This window comes from Clarias gariepinus, chromosome 1, assembly GCF_024256425.1.
Source record: "Clarias gariepinus isolate MV-2021 ecotype Netherlands chromosome 1, CGAR_prim_01v2, whole genome shotgun sequence".
Lineage (NCBI taxonomy): Eukaryota > Metazoa > Chordata > Actinopteri > Siluriformes > Clariidae > Clarias > Clarias gariepinus.
Genome location: NC_071100.1, coordinates 25,898,328 through 25,924,875, shown reverse-complemented (window position 1 = coordinate 25,924,875; position 26,548 = coordinate 25,898,328). Strand labels below are relative to the sequence as shown.

At 37.6% G+C, this 26,548-nt stretch overlaps 1 protein-coding gene across 1 annotated transcript in view; it reads right to left on the bottom strand.

Annotated features, from left to right (window-relative positions):
* Positions 1 to 26,548, bottom strand: part of si:ch73-335l21.1 (insulin receptor substrate 1-B) — a 50,170-nt gene that overhangs the window by 3,329 nt on the left and 20,293 nt on the right. The window lies entirely within an intron of this gene.

Here is a 26,548-nt window from a genome sequence, read left to right as displayed (position 1 = left end):
TTTACAGTTAAGGTTGGGTTTGTGATGTTAATACGCTGATGATGTTTACTTCATCTTAAACATGAACTCAGAAAAATAGCATTAACAATTTGATCGGAACATTTTCACCAGGCTACTAATGCAAAACATCCAGGGTGTGTGCACACAGCCTCAAGCTAATTTACACACTTCAATAATCGCTACTTTTTCAAATGCCACTCATAATTTTAAAACTTAATTTATATTGGAATTGCACCAAATATTATAACAGTACTCTAAAAGAACTCTAGTAAGATCTACAGGTTCTCAAAGCATTCAGTGAGCTTTGGGAGTGTTGGAGGGACTATGATGAAACCAGTGACCGTATTTACTGTTTTCCAGTAGTTACATTTTCATGAACATCATGTCTTGAAGTATTTCATTTGAATATACCTGGTTTAAATAATTAATCTGCCAGAAATAAAACAGATGAATAAAGTGTTCCAACTTTGAGGTTAGATTTCCCTAGATCTTTCTGAACGAATTCCGCCTTCAGCATTATGAGTGGTTACGAGAAGTCAGTCTCATCTCAGATTGGTTAGACGCTTTACTACGTGTGAAATCTGAGCCAATAATTGCCCCTTCTCAAGTCAGAGACACAAAGCATATAAGTTTGAAATAAAGACCGGTGGGAAAAAGTTGTTCTCATGGAATTTACTGATCAGCAATGGAAGCTAAATATCCTGTCCTGAAATGCCCGGAATCGAACAGATTATCAAAGGCTTACACCACCCATTTTATTCCGATTGAAATTTTTCTTTCCAACTGGGTCAGAATGTTCTGATTATGGTGGTTACATGACGCATTTTTCGATTGGGCTATTATTCTGATTATTAGTGGAATATTTGGGTCTGTGTAAAAGCACCCTGCTGTGGCTTTGTCTATGTCAGTTCACCAGCAGATAGCTCTCAGTTTAACCAGTTTAACATGGGTTTGCCTCCCATGTATGAATGTTTGACTTCAGGGAGAAAATAAAGCCTGAATGGCTTTAAATTTCACATTTTTGTTTTATTTAATTATTTAGTTACATTTTTTAGACAAATTTAAAGTTCTACAGGCACTTGATTAGTTTACATCAATCACACTAGACAAACCAGTGGTGTACTGAACTTTAACACTGTCTCACATGATCGTATGGATTCAGCACAAGTGAGACACATGTCAGAACCTGTCTGTACTTGCATTCAATCATAAAATCAATACAGCACTTTCTCCACCGAGCTTCTGTGAAACTAAGCTACCAAGAGCGCCAGGACATTTTTTTAAAAAACAATAATAATAATAATAATAATAAATTCATAACAATGAACAAATACACAAAAACCTTAAAGCATCTGTACATTCCTTTAAGTTTATTCTGACACAAACAGAGCCATTTGGGGAAACAGCATTTGCATACAAAAAGCAAATAGGTTATTGCCAACATGTTGAGTCAAATTAACGATGTATATTGATTGATCTACCAATAAATCTGAGCACAAGGGGGGTAGATTTTAAAAGCCTATCACCTCCTAAGTGCTTATGCAAGATGGAAAACAGATCAATTAGTCCCGAGAGAGGGGGAATAAACAAGACTATTTTGATGGACTAAGAACTGATGTTGTGTTTTGCTTTGCCCTCTCATCTAGATGTTAAAAAGACCCCTCTTCCCCCACCTCTGTTCCTTCTCTTACAATGCTATATTTAGTCAGATCAGAACACGCTGTACTATGCAAATCACAGCAACTTAGTGACTCTCACAATCATGAGAAGACACATAAAACTGGCACACACATATGTACTGCGACATGTGCCAACACTTCAATCAAAAGCATCTTTAATACACTTAATATTTCTGCAGGCAGAACACTTTCTTAATCTGGGGTTTGAGGAGAATGGCCAGGCTGGTCCGAGCTGGCAGGATCAGTCTTTGATAACTCGGATAAGAGCAGATCAATAAGTGTGCCAAGCAGAAATGCACGACAGGTTGTTTCTTGGATGAGCTATACCAACAGAAGACAAGATCAGGTTCCACCCAAGAAATCTGTTGGTACAGTGGGCACTCGCTCACAGAAAATGGACAGCTGAAGATTACACGTCTACAGAGCAGCTGTAGTGTTTTTTGGCACTGACGTGGGGTTTTATTCAACAGAAGGATTAACTTCCTTCCTTAAGAGCTGTGAGAATTGAAATGGAAGCCTTTCTTGCTCAATTCATCTTTGCATTAACTGCTTTCATTTCAAGCTGAGCACTGATCGATATAACAATACCCCTGAGAGCGACCTCTCTTTCTGTCTCTACAGTGGTTAAATCCTCCCGCTTGCTTTTCCTCTAAGTGTCTGTGTGTCTCTTTCTGCCCTGGGACATGTTTTATCTGTCCGCCTTTTAATTACCAAAGTTATGTGTGTGTATGTTTGTGTGTGTGCAAGCCATAAAGTAACAGTGCTAATTTTTGCCTTGCATAACTGTAATGTCCCAAGTATTGGTGTGTAGCAGTGTTAATTTCATTTTGGCCACTTAATTAATTACACCTTGCTAGTACTGCGCTGGACCCACATTTATCCTCAGAACTGCCTTAATTCTTGGTGGCACAACATTCCATGGTGATTTTGGTCCATAGTGGTATAAGAGCATCATGCTATTGCTGCAGGTTTGTTGGCTGGGCATCTATAATGTGAATCACATCCCAAAGGTGCTCTATTGGACTGAGATCGGGGGTCTGTGGAGGCATCAAGTGAACTCATTTTAAAATTCAAGAACCTATTTTAAGATGATTTTAGCTTTGTAACACGATCTGTTATCCTGGGGTCATAAAGGGATAGATATTGTCAGCAAAAGTACTTAGGTAGGCAGGTATGTTCAACTGGTACTAAGGGTCCCTTATGCTTTTGAAATCTTCAATTGTTCAAATTTGGTGAGCCCATGTGAATTATAGCCTCAGTTTCCTGTTCTTAGCTGACAGGAGTGGGACCGAGGGTAGTCTTCTGCTGCTGTAGCCATTCTGCAACAAGGTTCAATGTGTTGCGCATTCAGAGATGCTCTTCAGTATATCTGGGATGTAATGAAATTTTATTTGAGATACTGTCTTTTTATCAGCTTAACTAATCTGGCCATTCTCCTCAGACCTCTGGCACGAACAAGGCATTCCGGTATATGATGTATACCTTATTTTGTTTATTCTGGCGTATGTGAGAGAGGTTGTGTGTATGCATGCTCAGTCATTCCTTAAATTTCATAGCAGAAGTGACATTGACACAAGATCAAGTTTGACCATTCAGCGTATGAAATGTACTTTGTGTGTGTGTGTGTGTGTGTGTGTGTGTGTGTGTTTGTATGCTCACTAATATGCAATGTTCTTATTTGGCGTCAAGTGAGTGAAAGAGCCAAACAGAGTAAAGAAAAGTGGGTAAGAAGTTCATGTAGCACATTCTAAAAAAAGACACACACACACACACACACACACACACACACACACACACACACACACACACACACATTAGTAATAAAAATATGCAGACATGGTTGCACCAATATTTGTTGATTTTTTTTTTTTTTTGCAAGTAAGATTTAGCTATTAATAAATTATTAATACTTAATTGTGTTTAATTTAGCATCTTTAAAAGAAACTGCTCGCATAGGTATAGAATGAGAGAGTTGTTCACATCAAATGTCTTTAGACAGCACAAAGCTGTCTTTCAGAGAGGCCAGGTCAAGAAGGTCATGACTCTGTTCATGTTTTACTCTTCCATTTAAACTCAACTACAATTCTGTTAATGTTAGAAATGACCATTTCATGATTTCCACTGTAGTCGATTGTGTAAGAAACAGTCTGCTCCCAGACTCACCAATGACCTTTTTATTGTTGTTGTTTTTTTACTCTTTGAACATGCTTAAAGATAGATAAAAAAAAAGACTGTAACAAACTTTGTTGCATACTTTAAAAAAATAAAACTATGGGTATCTGATTATTCTAGCATGTCTGGGGATAAAATATATATTTAAAATATCAGAGAACACAGCGTAAGCTAGAAGCATGCATCAGCAGCAGTTAAAAAACAAAAACAAAAAAAAAGCATTAGCCCCTTTAGCTGGAGATCGCAAGTTAAAACTATGCTTCAGCCCTCTGTGGCCAGGAGTCCAGGAAAGGTGCTCTATGGGAGAGAGAGATGGAATAATCTCACTCCTCCCTTATTCACAGTAGCGCTAGCAAATCATGGAATTTGTGCATGCAAAAGAGGGCAAATGATGTTTCAAAGAAAAGGACACTGGTTGGTTTCACATGGAACTCCTTTAAATTGGAAAAAAAGTTGACGAATGTTCTAAGAAGTAGAATTTGTTAGAATTCCAAGTTTAATAACATGCCTCTAGTTTAAATAATATATGTAAAAAAAAAAAAATATATATATATATATATTATACGACAAATTAAATGTTAATTATAATAAAATAATTATCATAATAAAAATAAATGATAAAATCCAGCTCAAACACAGATGATCTGAAACAGCATAGATGTTACAGTCTGCTAAGCAGGTTGGGATAAAAGCTTCCGTCAGTGGAAGAGCCACATGAAATAAATCTGGGACATTTTGCATCTGTAAAATTTTGACATGCTTAAAAGCTTGCTGTGGTTGAAAGGTTTAGGTAAGTTTATATGGTTTTGAAATAAGATTTTCACAAATGACACTACACTTATTTCCTTTAATTGTATTTCTACATTACATCAGTAAAGACTTCTGCTGCACAATACAGTGTAGAAACACAATTCTTCTACAGGGCCATCATACTGTATACTGTAATAGTCAACTCTTTATTTTGTTGTCATGTCGGGGATGTTTTGTGGCTGATGTTCATGGTTTTGGTGACATGGTTTGCTGCCTGGCCCCCCCAAAAAAGTTAGACACACATGTATTTAGTTTGATTGTCTTTAGCTTTGATTACTGGAAATCATTCCTCATGCTCCAAGAAAAAACTCCATAGATGTGATAACCCGGTTATTTAGTACATTCAGCCAGACAGTTGACTTCATTTGATTGTCACAGAACATTGTTGAGCCTAGACCTGACCAACAGAAGCAACCCCAGATCATAACACTGCCTCCAGAGGCCTCTACAGTAGGCACTTTGCATGAACTTCCCTTCTTACCCTGATGTGCATGCAATCACGTAATCATGCAAATGCATGGGACAGATTACACATTATTTTACATGGCCAGTACAGAAGGGGCAGTAGTGTGTGAGAGCGGTTGATGCACAGCTCAACATAAAGTCTCCATGCTTTGACACTGCTGTGCCTTCGGGATGCCATGTGTTGACAGTGCTGAAGTCAGCAGAGGTATGCTGCCAGAAGCTCGTTTGATTTGGGAAGAGTTCTGTTGCTTAATGGTTATGATGGTATTTTGCAAGGTTTGAGCTTAGAGTGTGTCCACCATTGGTCAACTACAAGATAAAGAAATGCTGAATAAGGACTTCTCAATTTCGGACTATGTACACATTAGTGATGTGTTGTTTGCAAGCAAGTTGCCACTTCTAGCTCTCTTTTAGTAAAAACACTTAGTAGTTGCACCATTCTTAATGCCATCATGTCACACTGATTTTTTTTGTGCATATATATTTTCGTGTTGAAGTGTGTATAATTTTTTTTAGGCTCATCTGTATATTAGTATATAATTATACTATATATTTAACCAGAAAGTTATTTTTGTATCTCAGCTGTTTGTCGCATGTAGGCACCGTGACAAGTAGGACCTCCTGCATTCCTTGAAAGACTGAGTGATTAATTGATTGATTTTTCTTGGTCTTTGCCCTGAGTTGGGGTTAAGGGCCTTGTGCAAGGGCTCAACAGTGGTGTGCCTTGAATCACCGACTCTCTGATCAGCAAACCTCAACCGTATGAGCCACCACTAGCCCGGCTGGCAAGATTTATTATTACAAATGTAATCTTAAATGTAAGATTTCTATTCCTAAATTTTTGACATCTTTTATAAGTCCACTTGTCTTAAAACTACTGAGATTTGAATTAAATTCACTAAATTAAAGTGACAGTGAGAACTCCATAATTCGTATAGCAGATTTTATCATGGATTTATCTGTAGATTGTGATTTCCACCACTATAAAATATTTATTTTAATCACAAACCTGAAGGAGTGCATTACAGATATCCGGGGAAAGGCCATGATTTGTAATGAATTAAAAGGTATAAAGCACAGACACTGCAGCACAGACACTGCAGACATAACATAAATATACAGATGCTTACTGTATTTGTCATTTGCATTATCTTAAAAATCATATTCTGCCATACAGGTTGCTGTCATTGGTCTTGAGGCAAATGATCTGACTCACTGATAAAAAGCTTGAATTTACATCGCAAGTGTTCACCAGGCGCTCTCACACAGCCACACAAATGCACATGTGCACGCGGACACAGACTATAATAAAATGCCAATTATCTGTAACTGACCAGTTTCAGAGGAATGTTTTTGTCTGTACCATGTCCGATGAATCATAAAAGCACAAACAAATCTAACTTATGGCATGAACCTTTGAGAAACAGGAGCAGATGATGACAAATGATCAGACCGGTAATTAGTATAATATTAATATTGAATGCTGAGTGGTTAAAAAAGACAAGAGGGAAATGAGATTGCTGCTAAGGTTGTTATATAAACATTTTAAAATTTAATCTTTAGGTACTTGCAGCTTGTTTCAATAAAATATTTGTTCCCATTTCAGTAATTTAATATACATAATGTAATTTAATTTAATTTAATATGAATACATGTGGGCAGGCCTAAAACGTTTGCACAGCATTGTGTGTAAATTTTAGTTTTAGTAAATTTCAATGTGGATTTTTAATGCTTTCCCAGATCTAGTACACAAAATATTTGCTGAAGAATTGAGTGCATGCTACTTGAGTTCTGCTCACAGAAATATGCCGAATTCGGTTCCTGACACCCTGCACACACATTTCTATTCGGCTGTTATGATTTGCTGAGTCATTTTTAAGCATGGTGATATAAAGAACTGCTAAGACTGTTGTGATACATCATAACACATTTGTGAGAGTAAGCCTTTCTGAAACTAGAGAGGGTAGCAGTGCCTTTATACAACCTAAAAGTTTCACCTGCAGTTGCAAAACATACAGAAATTATTATACCTAGTGTTTAATATGATTTATAATAAGTGTCAAGTGTACTTAAACTATGAGACAAATACATACATGTATGTGTTGCATGTGACTATTTAGGGTAGATCTCTGCCATTTCTATGAAAAAAAATATTTAAAATGAAATAGGATTTTAAATGAAATTTGTGCCTTTCTTCTTTAACAAAAAGGGATAAAATATTGTACTTTTTTATAAAACCTTTCTGCAGGACCGTCACTGCAGAACAAATAAACATGTACATGTACTCTTCACATTACTCTAGTACGTGAGTAATTAATTACACACATATTTACTTAGATAACTGATTTATTACTTTTTTCTTTTTTACTGACTTCATTTTTTATAAAGAGATAATATCTGCACATAGTGTATTTGTGAAATTTTAGACTGTACTAATACTGTTTAAACAGTATGAAAATGAATTGGTTCTACATGTCTGAATGATTATAACCTTTTTAAACCATGTAAGCATGTTGACCCTTATAACTGTAATGTCTCAAAATAATGTGTTGTCTTGAAGCCTTGCTTAGTCATTTGCATCAGATACCTGTGTAATTATTTCTGTGTAATTAGTAGAAGCTCCTCTCCACCCCTCTCCGCTCAGCTCTCCCCTGCTGGGATGGCATTTACATAAACTTCATATGTATTCACTCAGAGATCCGTAGCAAACCACACTTTAAAAAAAACAAACAAACAAAAGACACAGAAATGGCAGCCCGAAGCAAGAACATGGCAGCTTTTAAAGAGAACACAAGATTACTTAAGCACTACAGCACATTTGTGGAAAGCATGTTGGCCATGTGCCTGGCTAGCAGAGAAGGCTAAATTCATCTGCAGTACTTGCTGGCCAATACATTGTTAACACAATATGTTAAATATAGATTTCCATCCAGGACATCCAAGCGATTAAGTCCAAACATTGCTGTATATGATAGGTAAATCACATGTCTGACAATTAGATAGCTAGGTAGCAAATTAATAAGCAAAAGACAATTAGTAATTCGTTACAAATTCGCTGCTGTGTTTAAAATTTTTTTTTTGGTCTGTTTGCACCATATTTCTCTAAACGATATTGCATGTTAAAATTTTTAGAGGAACAAAAAAATCTGATCTTAAACATATTATGATTTTGCCAGAAACAGTGAAAGCAATCCATCTGCAATGTGCTAACTATGAAAAAACTGAAATACGTAGATGGGATTGTACTTATTGTGGAAGCATTAAGTAAGACGGCTTTGTGTTACATCTAAATTTTATCATTGTGTAAAAAGCTGCATAGCTGACATTTCTTTTTATGTTCATCTGTCTTTTATCTCAGGGTAGACCCAAGCCATAACCAGTCATTAGGAGTAAGACAGAACATTGCGATTTTCTGGCTGCTCAGAAAAGGACGTAGAGTAACTCGAAAATCCAGAAAGTAGAACATTTATGACGTCTGTACCTTCAGATAATACAACACTCATTCTGACCCTTTCGAAATCCAATAGTCATGGCTTATGTTTAATTTCATATTCATGCTGCATCTGCTACATGACCTAAATAGGAAATGCAGCTTGGTTAGAGTGAAACCCGTGACCTAACATCCAGAACAGTAATTATGATACATACTGTATATAAATATAATGATGTTTGTTTCATGAATGCTTTTCAGGTGGAACCTCTTCTGCCCCTGTAGGTGTTAATTCTATTTAGCAATTTATTTCGCAAAACAATTGACTGTGAAATCAGTGCATATTGTAAAAAGTGTTATCTGCTTGATCAAATACAGAGGTGTGTTATTTAATTCGCCCTGTTCTCAGTGGTTCTTGTGTAAACCTCTAACAAGATACAACCAGTTCCGCCCAGGGGTATTCCCTGAATTCACTTAGACATACACAGCATTCTGAACAGAACACTCGAAGTGTCTCAAAGCCGGCTGGAGAAGTTTAAAATGATTGATGTGTACATAGACGCTTCAGGCTGTGTGAAGACTGCCAATGCTGCACTTTTACTATGCAGTTTATTTTCTCTGCTCATCAATTTTTTTACTTTATCTACAATTCAAAAATGATCTTCACTTTGTTTATAATAAAACGCTTGTTGGCCGCACTGTCTTATAAAGACTTTCTGTTCAAGGCTTCTATCTCCCCAGTCACTGCTGTGCAATTGTGAACATGTTCGATGAGATCATTTGTAACTGTGAAAATGCAGAAAAAACAATATCCCGCTTGTGGTTTGAACAGACATGTTGTAATTTGGGCCAATACTCCAAGTTAGGTGAAAGTTTCTTAAAGAGAATCATTACTGGTGACGAGACATAGATTTATTACTACAAGCCTAAGGGTAAATTGTCAACAAAAAAAAATTGCTGTCAACCCTTAGCTGGAAAATTGATTATTTTACACAATTAAAGTGAGACGCTTATTTAAGAGCTAAAGCCTAACCTTCGGATTAAAAGCAGTGGACTGCTAGCCAAGTGTGTTGTAATCTTACATGACAATGCACAACTACACACTTTTACACACACCGTCGACACTCTACAAAAACTTTGTTAAAGGTGTTAAAGCATCCTCTATAAAAGCGTCCTGCTCCTATTCTGTCAGACTTTCACCTGTTTGGTTCCCTAAAAGCAGCCCTATGAGGATAAAGATTCTGATGAAGAAGTGAGGACAGCAGTGAATTTGTGGCTCGCAGCTCAGCCTAAAACATTTTTAATGAGGAAACACGGAAGCTTGTTGACTAAGGACAAAGTGTATTGGAAAACAAAGAGATTATGTAGAAAAAATGATGTATTGGTCTTTTCTAAAAGTTAATTTAAACAAATGCTGCATCTATGCGCGCATGTATATAGGCACACATTATAAACATCTACCTATTTGACCAATAAATTAGTGGATATAATCAGCTTTGAGGCCCTGAGACATACTTAACAAAGAAAATATGTGTGTGTGTGTGTTTGTGTGTGTGTGTGTGAGCGTATGGATGATCGCCTCAGGAGTCACATGTCCTCAATCAGTCTAAGACAACTATCCTCATAAAAATAAGTGCTGACTATAGATGGCTTTGATTATTCATTTTAGCACTGTCTGGTACATCATTTTGCAGCCATGTTGAGGAGATGAGAACAGTACACTGTCCTACAGTTGTTGTTGTTGTTTGTCTTTCAGGTGCTCCCGTCAAGGAGTCGCCACAGCAGATCATCCGATCCACATGCAACCCAGCACGTTTTATGTCGGATGCACTTTCTGACCAGATTACAATTATATTATAATGATTCAAATCAATAATATCAGTAATCATGATTATTATTTAGATTTATAGTTTCAAAAAAACTTTTTTTTTACTTTCTTATTCACATTCATGTATTAAATTTAATAAATAAATTCAGGATTCTATAAAAAAGAATTACTTTATTTATTTTACTTCATATTGGTTTCGTTAATGCAATTAACGATTTGACACAATTAAGTGTATATAATTACAGTTATACAATATACATACTATATACATTATGTTAAACACTACACGAAATGCTGGAATTCAAACATGTATTTAAAATCACACTAAAGATAAGATTAGTTTAGATTAGGTAAGATTAAACTTTTTTACTGTGTAAAGTACAAAGTCAATAAATGCAGATAGCATCTAACCAGCTGTGCAAAAGTGGCGTATTTACAACAAATGTAGTAACATTATGGATGTCACATATACAGGAGAGCGGGTGTCTTATTTAAAGAAGGTGCAGGCATTATAAATAGGACATATATGTTAATATGTTATATATATATAGTACAATGTATATAGAGTAAATATGGGTGGAATATACAGTAGTGCAATAACAGCATTATAAATAATGGATGGTGCAAAGTTGCACAGCAAATACGGCAGTGCAACATAAAGTGAAAAAGACACAATAGTGTGCAATAGTGTAGAGGTTATAGAGCATCAGCTGTCCAGTATAGTAACAGTGACCGTTAAAAAGTTATTTTCAGTTCCTTTGTACGAGCACTATGACCTCTATAGTATCTGCCCCTATGGGAAAAGGGTGAATAGTTTATGACTAGGCTGAGAGACATCTCCGATAATGCCTCTCAAACACCATCACTATATTTAAAACTAGATGTGCCCTGGACTTCGTTCGAGTAGAATTTAAGTGTTTTAAAAATGTTTTAAAAAAATTTACACCGCCATTGGTTGTATTTTGGAATGAACTAAAGTTTAGACATGTTACCTTGAAGTATGCAGAATGAAAGTGTGAGATCGCGTTTATTAAGTAGATTTCAAATGCACACACATAAGTGCGTATTTTAAAATGTATTTAAAATGTAATATATTTTTTTTCTTATCTCGATTTTATTAATGATATACGGGCATTTCAATTTAAAGTTCGAATTAGCATATATTCTTTTACCATGTGCCGATTACAATATTTCAAAGACTACAGTATGTGTTACCTCAAGCTTAGCCAAATACACATGTGAAAACCTTATTAAAATTAGTTCAGTAGTTTTTACGTGATGTGTGCAAAAACAGACAGACAAAAAATGCCGAAATGATCTTGATGTGTTCTTTTGCCAAGACCCCCCCCTAAAGATAATTTTTTTTTGGGGGGGAAATATCTTCAATGTACAGACACGCCAACGTTACAGTTTTATTATGTGTATAGATGAGGTGATCAGTTCTGTTATATCTCATAGTAATAACAGGCATGAATAAGTGAAATAGGAGCTAAATTTTACAACATAATTACAATAATTACTGAGTATAACCAATCTTGAGTAAAAGAATGCACCTAAATTATTAATTATTATTAGAAGTTAGTTGAGAGCGTAATTATATCATTATCAGCCACACATTATGGTGTAAGCTTTAAGGCAAATACAGTAGTGCAGAGGGTAGCATTGTTGCCTCATAGCCTCAGGGTGCCTTGTTTGATTCTGAGCTCAGGTTACTGTCTGTGTGGATTTTTGCATGTTCTCCCCATGTCTGAGATGGATTCCTCTCTCTTCTCAGGTTTCCTCCAACTTTCCAACAAAACATGCCAGCACTTGAACTACTCTAAAGCGCATGTAGGTGTGTGTGTGTGTGTGTGTGTGTGTGTGTGTGTGTGTGTGTGTGTGTGTGTGCATGCGATACCCTGATCTGGAAAAAAAACAGTTTGTGGAAATTGATGAATGACAGTAAGCATGAAAAATACTTAAGATTTGCACTAACTGAATTTACATAAGGATCATATTGTTCCCCATGAAAATTCCACCAGAGAGTACACTTGATTAAATCTGTGCTATTGATTAAACCTGTATTATTGTCTCTAGCGTCCTATTATTTAAAAAAAAAAAAAAAAAAACAGGACCACAGTGAATCGAGTCTGCAATGATGCCTGGGACTTAAAGTTAAATCTCAGACACCATCACAGCTGCAAAGTGCTTTATACTGTCTCACTTACAGTTAAAAGGGCATGAAAGCACAGATGATTGATTGCTAAACCTCTCCCATCAGCTGTAAAAACCATCCTTGCTTTCTCTGAACACAGAGTATTATCAAAGTATTGTAGTTTTACAAGGAAAAAAGGAACTTCTGAAAGCACTAAACAGTGATGTATAACTAGGGTGGATCGAGTGATTCGTTAGCTTTCGAAGACAAACACACTTTTGAACCCTTGGCAGTTTGTCTGGTGTTGGCTTTATTCGACAGCATTACAGTTTGTGATTCGTAGAACTTTTTCATATGAAAAAGAAGACATGCCTGCATGTAAAATAAGCATGTAAAAATGTGTAGCGTGAATGCAGAAGTGATAAAAGCATGTGGAGGCAGAAGTGCTAAGAGATTTCTGAAAAGTGTACCAAGTATATCCTGAAATCTCGATGTGACACCCAGTGCTATATATAGACATCTGTTTGTGTGATGACTGTGCAACTGAAAATCACTGTGTGTAAGTGTGTGTGTGTGTGTGTGTGTGTGTGTGTGTGTGTGTGTGTGTGTGTGTGTCTTAAAGGGGTACTTGATCTCCGAATAAGAGCTCTCTGGAGAGAGTACTGGCTTCAGAGGAGTGACATGAGACCTGACTTGAGTAACTCTACAAAAACAGAAACAGAGAACTTAAGCAACCTCAGGACTTGCAAAAGGGAACGTGAGGTATAAACAGAGACAGAGACTGTCATGAAAAACCTGGACCTGGACCAGGCCAAATGTAGCAGAACATTTAGCACATGGTCTCAGCTTTCAGTAATCAAAATACATAGGAACACAATGCATACGTATACACATACTCATAGAAATACACGCATCCAGTAGTTACGATTCTGTACACAGTTGCACAATCTTAAATGTGTAACTGTGGTGGAGTGGGTCTCCATGCAAGCTGTGTTCTTATTGGCTGCTCAATTGAACTGACCCTGCAAGATGTACTCAGAAAGAGAGAGAATAAGTGCACGCACACACACATACACGCAACACACACAGTGCAAGTTTCCACATACACACGTGCACGCACACACACAGAATGTTCTGTGGCTAAAAGTATGACTGCTGACTCACCAACTGCAAACATTGCCAGTTGGGCTTCAGGCCACAGAGAATGAAGAGACAGCATTGAGACATTACACACACACGTGCATACCTAACATTCTTAGGTATTTCCACAAAGTTAGTTATAGTATGTGTTGCCATGCCTACACCTAACAGTATATTTCACTTCACTGTTTAACTGTGACAGCAATCTTAACACCGATCATAAAGATTCCTGGTTTCATTTAACCTTAATGTGTGACTTATTTACCGCAAAACAAATGTCTCATCTGTTACGAATGTATGGAGCAAAACCAAAAGTGGTAATGTGAAGCTGTATTGCAATATAAAACACATTCAGTTCCAATTGATGTGTCTTATATGTAGTCATGAACTAATTAATAATAGTTGAATGTTGTTGCTATTCACTCCTTGCTCCTTTAGTTGCTTTACTATAAGCCTGTATTTTATTTATGCCAATGGAACTCAACAAATTTTAATTTAATATAACTGGTCTAGGTTACACCTTACTAAAGGTATAACTCAGGTAGCATAAACTTTTGGAAAGGAATTTTAAAAAAGGTCCCTGTAGAATTGTTTTCAAATTGTTTTTTGCAATATGCAGCATTTTATGATAATAACAGAATTACAATTATTTTCCTTCATATAGGATATAAGTATTTTTACATTTAAAAAACATTTTATTATTTAAATTAATGTAACTTATAGATTCTTAAACACATAAACCTATAATTGTCTATAACAATATGACTTAGCTGCTTTAATTAATTGACTCAACTAGCAACTAGCTAAAATATGCAGAAAAACTGGCTGGCTAAACAAATAATTTATAATATTTAGAATAATGTTTGGCACACAAGCCAATGTTAGTTACTCGAATAACTTTCGATGTAATTAATTAAACTGATTCCCAAACAAAAACGTTAGCAAGGGAATGCTCATTGCCATTATATCTGCAGATTTTTAGAACATTGTGCAAACATCACAAAGACAATTGTTCAGTGTTACAGCATGGTGGCCATATGGCTTTATACTGTTCTGTACACAATGATGTCATCAACTATGGTTACAATATACACAAACAGTCTTTCCACTTGTCTGGCCACAAACACACTAAAATATTTAAGTCACATTAGAAGAATGCATCTGCCTGTACCCTCGACCTGTCCTTGTACTTCTTGTCTTACTTCTTTTCCCCACCACTCCTGGAATGAGGACTATCAGGTTGGCTACTGCGGCTGCTTCACAAGCACACACATACACACACTGTCATAAACACATATGCTTACAAGACGGTTTCAGGGAAACCCGCACCAAGTTCAGCACGCGATGGAAGAGACCCTGACAACACAACAACAAAAGCAGCACAGTTGCTTAGACAGTCCACGAACCATGAAGCATGCTGAGTGGCAGGTCACATGCTGTTTTGTGCTGGGTAAAGAGAGTAAAATGAGGAACGATCTGTGAAAAACAAGGGAATGAGAAAAACGGCAGAAAAACGGTTAATAGGGATGAACTTGAAATACACCAAACAAGAGCAAGGAATAACTGAATAGAGTAAGCTGTTCGGAAAAAAAAGCACAGTGAGAAAAGAATAGAAAAGAGAGTGAATGAAAGCAAGTAAGAGGAGAAGGAAAGTTGTACTCATCAGCATTGCTACGGCAACCATGCGTATCCCACTTCCTTTGACGCAAACGCAAGGAGAAATCAAAGTCCACAACAACTCAGTCTTCTTGCTCTCTCGCTCTCTCTCTCCTTTGTCCTTTATTGCTTAACTCATTTTTCAATATCTGCTGAAATATTCCTATTGAATCACAGGGCAGTTTATCATCTCTGCTTGCAGGCCTATTCTTATCACCTTACCAGTGGCTAGTGGTTACGGATGTGTGTTGGTGTGACCACAGCTTCTGTTGAACAACTGCTGTTGGAAGTTGATCAAAAAGGAATCATTTTGGCTACAGTAAATATGGCTAAAAGATAAGTTCCACATGGTGTAGACAAGGAAAACAATCTGTATTTGCCTTCCAAAATGCATCCATGTGTGTGAGAATACCTTACAGGAAAACACATAATAGCAGCAAATATGATTTGCTTGCTTATGGATTGGATAAAGCATTGAAGCAACCTTACTCACCCAACCAACCAATTACCTAATTTTCTCTCACTCTTAATAGCTATGATTTAGTGGACAATATTTAAATATGGATATTCCAGAATTACCTTCTACATGGACGCTGATCCGATAAGATATGCGTTTAAATGCCCAACGCATTTTATTACAATATAACTTTTTTAACATGTGCAAAGTGGTTTTACCCGCTTTAAAGTGTTTAATCTTCCTGAACTGTAACACAAGTATTTTTCTCCAGCTCTGAGGTTAGGTTAGGTTTCCCATCTTTTCCAGGAAATCCTGCCTTGTTTGGTTACAAGACATTAGTCTCATCTATCATTGGTTAGATGCTTTATTATGTATAAAATGGAAAGCCAATCAGTGCTCCGTCCTCAGCCAAAGACACAGTTGATAAAAATAAACACAGGAAGGATAGAGTTGTTCTCACAGATTTTACCAATCAGGAATGGAAGCTATATTCTCCCTTTGAAAACTCAAGTCACCTAATGTTACCATCATGTGGAGCAAACATGCACAAAAAGAATATATTTATTCCGACAAGAGAGAACCAATCGGATCAAGTGTTTGCATGGCTAATATTTACTTACTGAATGGATTATCAAAGGTTTACACTAACCTTGCATTCAGACTAAAGATTAATTCTGGCTGGGCAAGATCGGGTCAAACCGTTGCGATTGAGGTCTTTACATGATGCAGTTTTTTTCTGATTCGTCTATCATTCCGATGATTAGTGAAATATTAGGGTCCATGTGAATGCACTTAAGGAAGGCCATTGTATGCTGATATTCATAGCCTTACTATAATTCTACTATATGCTGTAGAGTAAAAAGGCTACACCAGCAATTAACTAGCAATGACAGCCATTGCATAACTTTGGTACAGTTGCATGTATATACACATGTATATACAAACTCTGAGGCAGAAAGATTGTACAACATGCATATTTAATAGATGAAAAGAACAGAGTCAAAATCATACATACAGGATCACAAATATACATACACCCACTTATCTTATTAGTTAAGTGGTGCTGAAAGTCTCTGTGGGCTCTGTGATAACATAAAAAGGGTTTGTTTGACAGCACCCATTGAAATGACCAACACAGAGTTGACTGGGAAAAGTCTGTGGAGCTCGGTGCAGATCTGAGAAAGAGGTTAATAGAGTCAAAATGTGTCTTCAAGCCAATTCTAAACAACTACAGATTCCAAGGTCAGTTCCAACCAGAAGGCGGTAGAGTAGCCAAGAATTGTACTCAAGTAAGAGTAGCTGTACTTCAAAATAATATTACTCAAGTAGAAGTAAAAAGTAGTCATCGAAAAATATTGCTCAAGTACGAGTAAAAAAGTATTTGGTGAAAAGACTACTCAAGTACTAAGTAACGTTTTCATCGTAATGTCTGATTTATTTATTTATTTTAAGAAATTATGTAGGCAGCCAGACAAAATGATGAAATAATGTACAAATTCTGACATTTCCAGACAATATAATAAATAATAAATATATAAAATAAATACAAATTTTAAATGAAATATATGAATGAATAAAACTAAATATCTTTACAAAATAGCAAATTAAGGGACAAGAAACACAAATTTCCTACTCTCACTTTTTTCACAACATAAAGCTTTTGAAACAAATACCTGCTGTAGGTAACATGTATGTTTTAACAGTGTAAACTATTTCCAGCGTAAGATATACAGTATATTCAGTTGCCCTCCAAATGGCTCAGCAGATAGAAAATAACATTAGAACATGTACAAGAGGTCTCACTTCACTGTGTCCAGCAGAACAAATGTAAGAAACTAATATTAAACTTATATTTAGCCTCTTTTTTTATATTTTAACAAGTGCAACATTAAATAAAACAGCAAAACTAACCGCAACAACTGGTACAAGAGTAAATACTCTTTGAGTAACCACATTACAATGTTCTGGATAAGGACCCAAAATCTCACCCTCAGCTGAGAGGAAATTGGTTCAGATGGTCCACAACGTCTTTGAAATTCTGTAAACTATATTTAAAGGGCAGGGCCAACAATCCAACTGCAAATAAGCCTGAAGCTTGTTAATTGTACCAAAAGGTTCTGAAGGTGAAACTTGCTACAGAACATTTAATCAAATATTAGATGTGTCATTTGTATATTTTTGACTTAAGCACTTAATAATTAACACATTTAAATTCCAATAATGCCATGACAATCAAGTTAATGCTGAGCATATAGACACGACTTTGGGGGAGCCTTAGAGGGCACTTTATCATGTTTTCCCAAATGTGGGGGGCCACTTAAGGAACTCTTCACCATGTTTACTCCCTAATGGGGGAACCACAGAGGGCACTTAATTCCAATTGCATTTCAGTGGGGGCACTTTAAAGGGCATTTTATCATGCTTGCTCTACTGTGGGGGCAATTTAGAGGATAATTGTATCAGTACTGTACTGACACTTAAAGGGCATTTTATCACTCACATGCTCTACTACAGGGGTCACAGTATTTCTGTCCCTAGGCACACTGAGGGGAGGAACCTCAAAAGTCCATTTGTACCAGTGTTAATTTTATATAGCTGTTCTATGAATTAGAAATTGATTTCCAGTAACGTGACATTTCAAAAGTGATCTGGCAAAATAGTTTTTTATGCCAATGAAAATAGTTTCCAATGTAGCCAAAGGTGACAGAGCATTTCATGTTGCCATGCAACACACAGACTGACTGACATCCTGTAGGAGTGATGGCCTTAGACTTGGAATTTTATGCAGTGAACACAGATGATGTGATACAAACAGTTAAATGTACCAGTTCTGTGTTTTGCTATATTCTCAACAAGAAAAAGCAACACCTATTTGTCTGTAGACTTCTGCATTATGGCCCTGACATATACCTCTATCTACAGTGTATACACTTTGCATGGACAATAAATATGCAAGTCATATAAATAATTTAAGACAAATAAAGTTTGGTTAAAATAAAGGGGACAAACATCTATTTCCATGATCAGACTAACCAAATGATGATACCATCCTAGACACCTCTGGCCATTTGGTCCACGTCGGGATGCATACTGCTTTAACCATATCAAACTTCACAGTAATGTTATAGCATAAACTATATATTTTTTATACTCTTCAGTAGGTGCTGAAAACGAGAAGTGCTTTTCAAGTTCCTCACAGCAAGCTTACGGTTTTGGCAAAGATGGATTTAAAATCCTGAATTACTTACCACCCAGCTTTATTCATAATTAATATTAAACACAGTCATCTTTAACTCACAGTGAATGAACTCAATGTGCAGCAGGCAGGGCAGCGTACTGAATGACCCAAAAGTTCTCAACCACAAGGCCTCAGGATGCAGAACCATGCATAAATTAGTCTGCCTCAGGGACACTTATGAATAGTCAAATGTAATACCCTCTCTCTCTTTCCCTCTCTGTCTCTTCTATCTCCATCATCCCTTCCTCTCATCACCCCTCCTTGCTCTCAGACCATCTTGTCCTGAGCTACTACGGACTGGATTCAGGTCCTTCAGGACTAGCAGGGTATGAATGGATTTCTCGCTATGGCTTTAACGTAAAATGTATTTAGTGTTGATTGTCACTGATGTGATATACGAGATAATTTGACTAGAAATGTTGTAAATTCTGGATTAAAATGTTCAGCTGGGAATGCAGAATCATGTATCTTTTCATAACTGGACAAAATGCCATTTTATTACAGAGCACTGATGATTAAAGCTATTTAGACTATAGATCTATACCTTAAAGTTCACAACGTGTATCGTGTTTACATTTTTAATAGTTTGTATGTTTAGCAAAACAGTTTTTGCTAGAAAGTACTCCAGGAAGTACTTTAATTTCTAAAAAGCACAGTTACTGGAAATATTTACTAGCAATATTAAATGAATTCACAGTTATTTTTATTTTTTTATTTCAATTAATTTAATTGACCTAAATAATGGAGAAAAAACAGATAGTTTTACTTAATAATCCTGTTGACAGACGTGCACAATGGTTAGGATGCAACTGCAGGTTTATTGGTTTATTGAGGCCAATGACAAAGCAGACAACAACAGTTCAGGGGAAGAATAGCAAAATCCAGAATAGGCTAGAATAGCAAAAGCAAACTCAAGAAACTGAACAAACAGGGTCAACACCAGAACAGCATGCACTCAATAATCCTAGTCAAGTCAGTATCGATTAGGTAGAAGTGATACTTCACAGCGAGCTGAGATTCGCTGTGCCTATTTGTAGTAAACCAGTGACAGGGAACAGGTGTGTGTGATTAGAAGTCTGGGGAAAGAGACAAGTAACAGGTGATAATATGTTTTGAGGTTAGTTATTTGGCAACGAGTTCTGAGAAATGGAGTTTGTGTTTATTGACAGGTCACCATGTCACATATCTAGCCTGAAATAATACAGGATTGTTATAACACACTACATGATGCAGCACAAAGTAGCCTAAAGTATAACAGTAGCCAGTTACCATAACACCACCACCACAAAAGATAACTTTTATTCTAAAATTATTTCTATGGGAAAGTCCCGTTTTTTGTGCCATGCCACAAAAAAAAAAACTTTAAAATTTACAAATGAATATCTTCTGCTTTTAAAATCTGCACTAGACTTAGTTTATTTATGCATGGTTCTGCATTAGACTTATCTTCTGCAAATCTGCACAAGACAGTATTGTGGGGGTCTATCCAAAATTGGGCAAAAATGCAGTTGGATGTGAGTTTGGAGCATGGAAGGAGACTTATTTAAAGGGGTTATTTATTTTTGAACAGCATGATTTTCGACCCTGTTGACGTCTTCACGTTTTCCAAGTGGACCCAAACAAGCAAGCTAGAAGTCATGGAAGCAAAGGGATTTGGTGCAACTCCAAAATTATTACTGGGAAACAATGAATTTTATGCTACGGTTAATTTCCCATGGTGCTTGGGAGATAAGACTGAACATTTTTAATCCAGATTTCAAAAAACACAAATTTAGGGAAAATCATCAGTCTGATTAATTAGAAAAGTAAAAGCAAGCCATTAATAGATGATAATAGGTCCCAGGGCTACCCTATATATATATAAATATATATGTGTGTGTGTGTGTGTGTGTCTGTGTGTGTGTGTGTATATACATGCATACAGTACATACACACTGTGCATTCGAGCAACAGTCTAGCTTGTTTCTCTGTAGCCCAGGCAAAAACGCTTCTTGGGCTTGTTGTTTCTATTTGTTGTTTCCCGAGTGGCTTGAATCTATGAATAAACAGCTGTAGCTAAAATTCTGAAGATTTCTGTGCATGGTGGCTCTTGATTCTCTGACTCCAGTCTCACACCGCTACATGTGAAGCTCTCCCAAGTTCTTAAATCAGCATTGCTTGACAATGTTCTTAAGTCTGCAGTTATACCTGTTGCTTGTGCACCTTTTCCTACCATACTTTTGCCTTCCGGTAAATTATCCATGAATATGACTTCATACAACACTGTGTGACCAGCCAGCCCTTTTTAGCGATGATCTTCTGTGACTTATCCACCTCGTGAAGGGTGCCAATTCTGAACAAACAGGACAACTGTCAAGTCAGCATACACACACACATAGGTGTTGCAACTCATAACTAAGTGGACAGTTGATTGGCAGAAATTCCTCTAGCGCTCACCCTATAAAGATATAAATACCATTAAATTTAAGCTGGCACACTGCAAGTCAACCTCACTGCTTCACTTTAAAACCAACATACCAAAATAAGTAAATGCACTGTGTGTATGCTTGTGTGTGTGTGTGTGTGGGTTGTATAACCTTCACCTTGCCTCACTTATCTCGACCTGGTTTGGGTTCAGACCGCACTCTTACAGCTGTGGCACAGCTGTCAATCGGTTTGGCTTATTCTCCACCTCTGTGGTGGCATCAACCCCCTTGGTGCCAGTAGTTCAGTAACCATAGCAGTCCTGGATACACTGAAAGGACACACGTGGCACCACCGCTGCACTGCTGCTGCCACGTGTGTGTGCTGTAGTGAGGTGGAGACCAGCCAGAACTTTACAGTCTCCCTCTGTGTGCGTGTGAGTGTATTTGTGTGTGTGTGTGCCAGATTTAGTTCCTAACATATTTAAATGTGGTTAGAAAATACCATTCTAGAAGGAAAGAAATGCACAAAATATATATCTTTATCTGCATATTAAGAGCAGATATTTTGTGTGGACAGCACAATACATATCAGTTTTATAGAAGTTACAATGTAGATAATATGCTTCAAAATTACGGATAAAACTAATTCATGCCAATGAGCCGGAAGAGTTAAAGGCTCACATTATATTATACAGGAATAATTTGCCACCCAATATGACCATCTGAGCAAGTATTATAGGATGATAAAGGATGAGCATGCAGTAAAGTGATTGGTGACTGAGGCAGCACCCCTGCCGTCCCCTTGATGTCATCTTTACAATATTCCTTTAAGGATGTCATTAGTCACCCTAGCTGACTGGAATATGTATATAATGTTTACCAACTAAAATCGCAGTCCCTTGATGTACCTTATTTTATGCAATAATTAATTAGATGTAAGAAAATATTGCAAAAGATTGACACCCCACCTCATGCCCCAAGTCTACTGGGATAGGCTCCATGGATTGGCTGCTGTTGGCTGCTTTTTCCCGAGCTCCGCCAGACTGACCAATTTTTCTACTTTTTCGTCCCCTTACGAAGAGTAAACATATAACAGATAAGTATTTCATACTACCTTATAATATATTCACTCGAAACGCGTGTTATATCGTTTTCGTATAAGTTTATATCGTATAAGTTTTAATAGTTTTGCAACACACCGCTTCTAGCCGGCTTTTCATTAGCATCGCTAGCCCGTTAGCCCGGCTATCACAAGTTTGTTTACGCTCTTTCGCACCGGTTATTTCTATTTTTAGACACCATGTCGGTTGGGTCTCTGCCCCTGTGTGCAGGTGAGGAGACATTGGAGCTGCACTCGGTGGACTTGGAGATGGAGGCCGTGGAGAAGCTGATCCGCGACCTACAGGTGAAGCTGGCCCGGCTACAGCAGCGGAAAGCCACGCTGGAATCGTCGCGGACCGACGCTCACCTGTCTCAGGTAAATTCTCGGCATGAGAATTCTCCGACAACCTCTACTCCGCGTGCTTCTCTGCCCAGGTCCAACGCACCGAGAACGCAGCCTGCCCAGCTTTCCTTCACCCCGGCGCCGGGATACCACGAGGCCTGGAAACTTCAGCAGCGGAAGACGCGCGCCAAGCCCCGGGCGAGGACCTCTCCTCCTCCGCCACCACCCGTCTTCGAGATCTCAACCCGAAACCGCTTCGCTCCTCTCCGTGAGACGGCACACGACGCGCTGGTCATCGGAGACTCCATTGTCCGGCACGTGCGTGCTACCACAGCTAAAGGTAAGGCGTACACGCGCTGTTTACCTGGTGCACGTGTTCTTGATGTTGCTGCACAGGTGCCTGCGGCCCTGAGGAAGAACATTCGAGCTGTGGTTCTCCATGCTGGCACCAACGACATCAGGCTGAGGCAGACGGAGATCCTAAAGAAGGACTTCAGGAGCCTGGTTGAGAAGGTCCACAGCACATCACCCACGACAAAGATCGTCGTATCTGGACCACTTCCGACATTTCAGAGAGGAATCGAGAGGTTCAGTAGATTATTTGCCTTCAATGAATGGTTACAATCTTGGTGTCAACAACAGAGATTACCCTTTGTTGATAACTGGAATGTTTTCTGGGAGCGTCCTAGGCTCTACCGCACAGATGGCCTGCACCCTAGCAGAGCTGGAGCAGCGGTCCTCTCTGACAACATCTCCAGGACATTACGAACCATCTGACTTGCGGTAAGTCATACCTCAGATTCCTTAGATATCAGCCACAATACAACCCACCATACTAATAGACGCACACACATAGCTTGTACTATAGAAACTGTGTCTATTCCCCGATTAGTGAGAAAAAAGAATAAATTCGTTAAATCCAGCCGAAACAATCTGGTAACCATTAAACCAGAAAAAGCCCAAATAAGTAATCGAAGTCTACCTCTAAAGTTTGGACTTCTCAACATTAGATCCCTTACGCTAAACCAACCGTCTGCTAGCTGCATAGAGTCGTCACTCAGGGTTCACTCTATTGAGACTGTGTCTGTTCCCCGAGCTAAAAACAAATTTAGAAAGACTCAGAAAGTCTGTTTTAGTAATTTAATTAGCATAAAGACCACAAACTTGGATCAGACTGAATGCGCAGCCGGCACCTCTGATCTGAAGCTAGGACTGTTAAATATTAGATCTCTCGCATCTAAAGCAGTTATAGTTAATGAAATTATCACAGATCAGGAGTTTGATATACTCTGTTTAACAGAAACCTGGATTAAACAGGACGAGTATGTAGCTCTAAATGAAGCTAGTCCTCCTGGATACAGCTACATACACCAGCCTCGGTTAACTGGTAGAGGAGGAGGCGTCGCAGTTATTCACAATGATAATTTGACTATTGTACAAAAACACGGACACAAATTTAATTCATTTGAAATCCTTTATAGTAACATAAGTGTATTTAACTATATTAAGTCAGCTCAGTCGATCCCGCTAATTGTCATTTACAGACCTCCAGGGCCGTACTCGGAATTTCTTAGTGAATTTGCAGATTTCCTCTCAAACCTAGTCATTTCTGTAGACAAAGTGTTAATTGCTGGAGATTTTAATATTCATTTTGAAAACCCAGAAGACCCTCTGAGAACTGCATTTATGTCTATACTGGACTCGGTAGGAGTAAATCAGTGTGTAGTAGGACCCACTCATAAAGCAGGTCACACTTTAGATTTAATAATATTATTTGGATTAAGTATAAGAAATTTATTCACAATACCACTATCTGAAGTTATCTCAGATCACTATCTTGTCTCATTGCAAGTGTGTCACAATAATAATGTACACACAGCGCCGCGCTACCATATGAAACGTACATTCACATCAACTACCAAACAGAGTTTTATCATTAATCTCCCAGAGTTCCCAACTTCGACTAGATCACCGTCTGACCCCACAGAACTCGATCAGGCGACTGAATATTTAGAGTCGACATTTCGCTATACCCTAGATAATGTAGCTCCAGTCAAAAGAAAAATTATTAGAGATAAAAAACTTGCTCCCTGGTATAACGATCACACGCGCACTTTAAAACAGACCGCTCGGAAATTAGAACGTAAATGGCGTCAAACTAAATTACTAGTATTTCAAATAGCATGGAAGGAGAGCATCCTGAACTATAGAAAAGCTCTTAGTGTAGCTAGATCAACATATCTCTCCACTCTTATAGAAGAAAATAAAAATAATCCTAGATTCTTATTTAATGCTGTAGCCAAATTAACCAGAAATAAGACCACTGCAGAAATCTCCACAACAACATTATGCAATAGTGAGGACTTCATGAACTTTTTTAATAATAAAATTGTAAATATTAGGCATAAAATTGAGGTTTTGAAACCGAACAATGTAATTGATGCAGATGTTAATCTAGCCATGTCAGACCAGAACCTAGAATACTTTACTCCCCTTGAAGAGAATGAACTAATTTCACTCATCTCTTCTTCAAATTCATCAACCTGTATATTAGATCCTGTACCGACACATTTTCTTAAACAGATAGTACCAGCAATAATAGAACCCCTGTTGAGAATAATTAATTCTTCACTCAGCATTGGATATGTTCCAAAATCTTTTAAATTAGCAGTTATCAAACCAATAATTAAGAAACCTGACCTCGACCCCTGTCAGCTGTCCAGTTACAGACCAATATCAAACCTCCCCTTTATCTCTAAGATCCTGGAAAAGATAGTAGCGGAGCAGCTATGCTCATATATACATAGGAATGGCATACATGAACTGTATCAGTCAGGATTTAGGCCTCATCACAGTACAGAGACGGCGCTCGTTAAAGTAGTAAATGACATTCTTTTGGCCTCTGATCAGGGTTGTGTAACTATGCTTGTATTACTTGACCTCAGTGCAGCTTTTGACACTGTTGATCACGCTATTCTTCTTCACAGATTAGAAAATGTAGTGGGAATTAAGGGTACAGCCCTCTCCTGGCTCAGATCCTATCTGACCCATCGTTATCAGTATGTAGACTTAAATGGTGATTATTCTGCATGTTCTCTAGTGGAGTTTGGCGTTCCGCAGGGTTCAGTTTTAGGTCCACTGCTTTTTTCCCTTTACATGCTTCCTCTGGGCAACATAATCCGTAAGCATGGTATTAGTTTTCATTGTTATGCTGATGATACACAGTTATATGTTTCAGCAAAACCTGATGAGAAAAAACAGCTTACTAAAATTGAGCAATGTGTGCAGGACATAAGAAATTGGATGCTAACTAACTTCCTTCTGCTAAATCCGGATAAGACAGAAGTTCTAGTCATAGGACCGCATACAGCTAGGAGTAAAATTTTAGATCATACCGTAACTTTAGATGGCCTTTCTGTTCCATCAAATGCAACAGTGAAAGACCTTGGTGTGATTATTGATTCCAGCCTTTCATTTGAAGCACATGTAGATAATATTACCAGGATAGCATTCTTTCACCTCAGAAATATTGCCAGAATAAGAAATTTATTGTCGCTAAACGACGCAGAAAAACTAGTTCATGCTTTTATCACCTCTAGGTTGGACTATTGTAATGCCTTACTGTCTGGTTGTTCAGCTAGATGCATAAATAAGCTCCAGCTAGTCCAAAATGCAGCAGCGAGAGTCCTC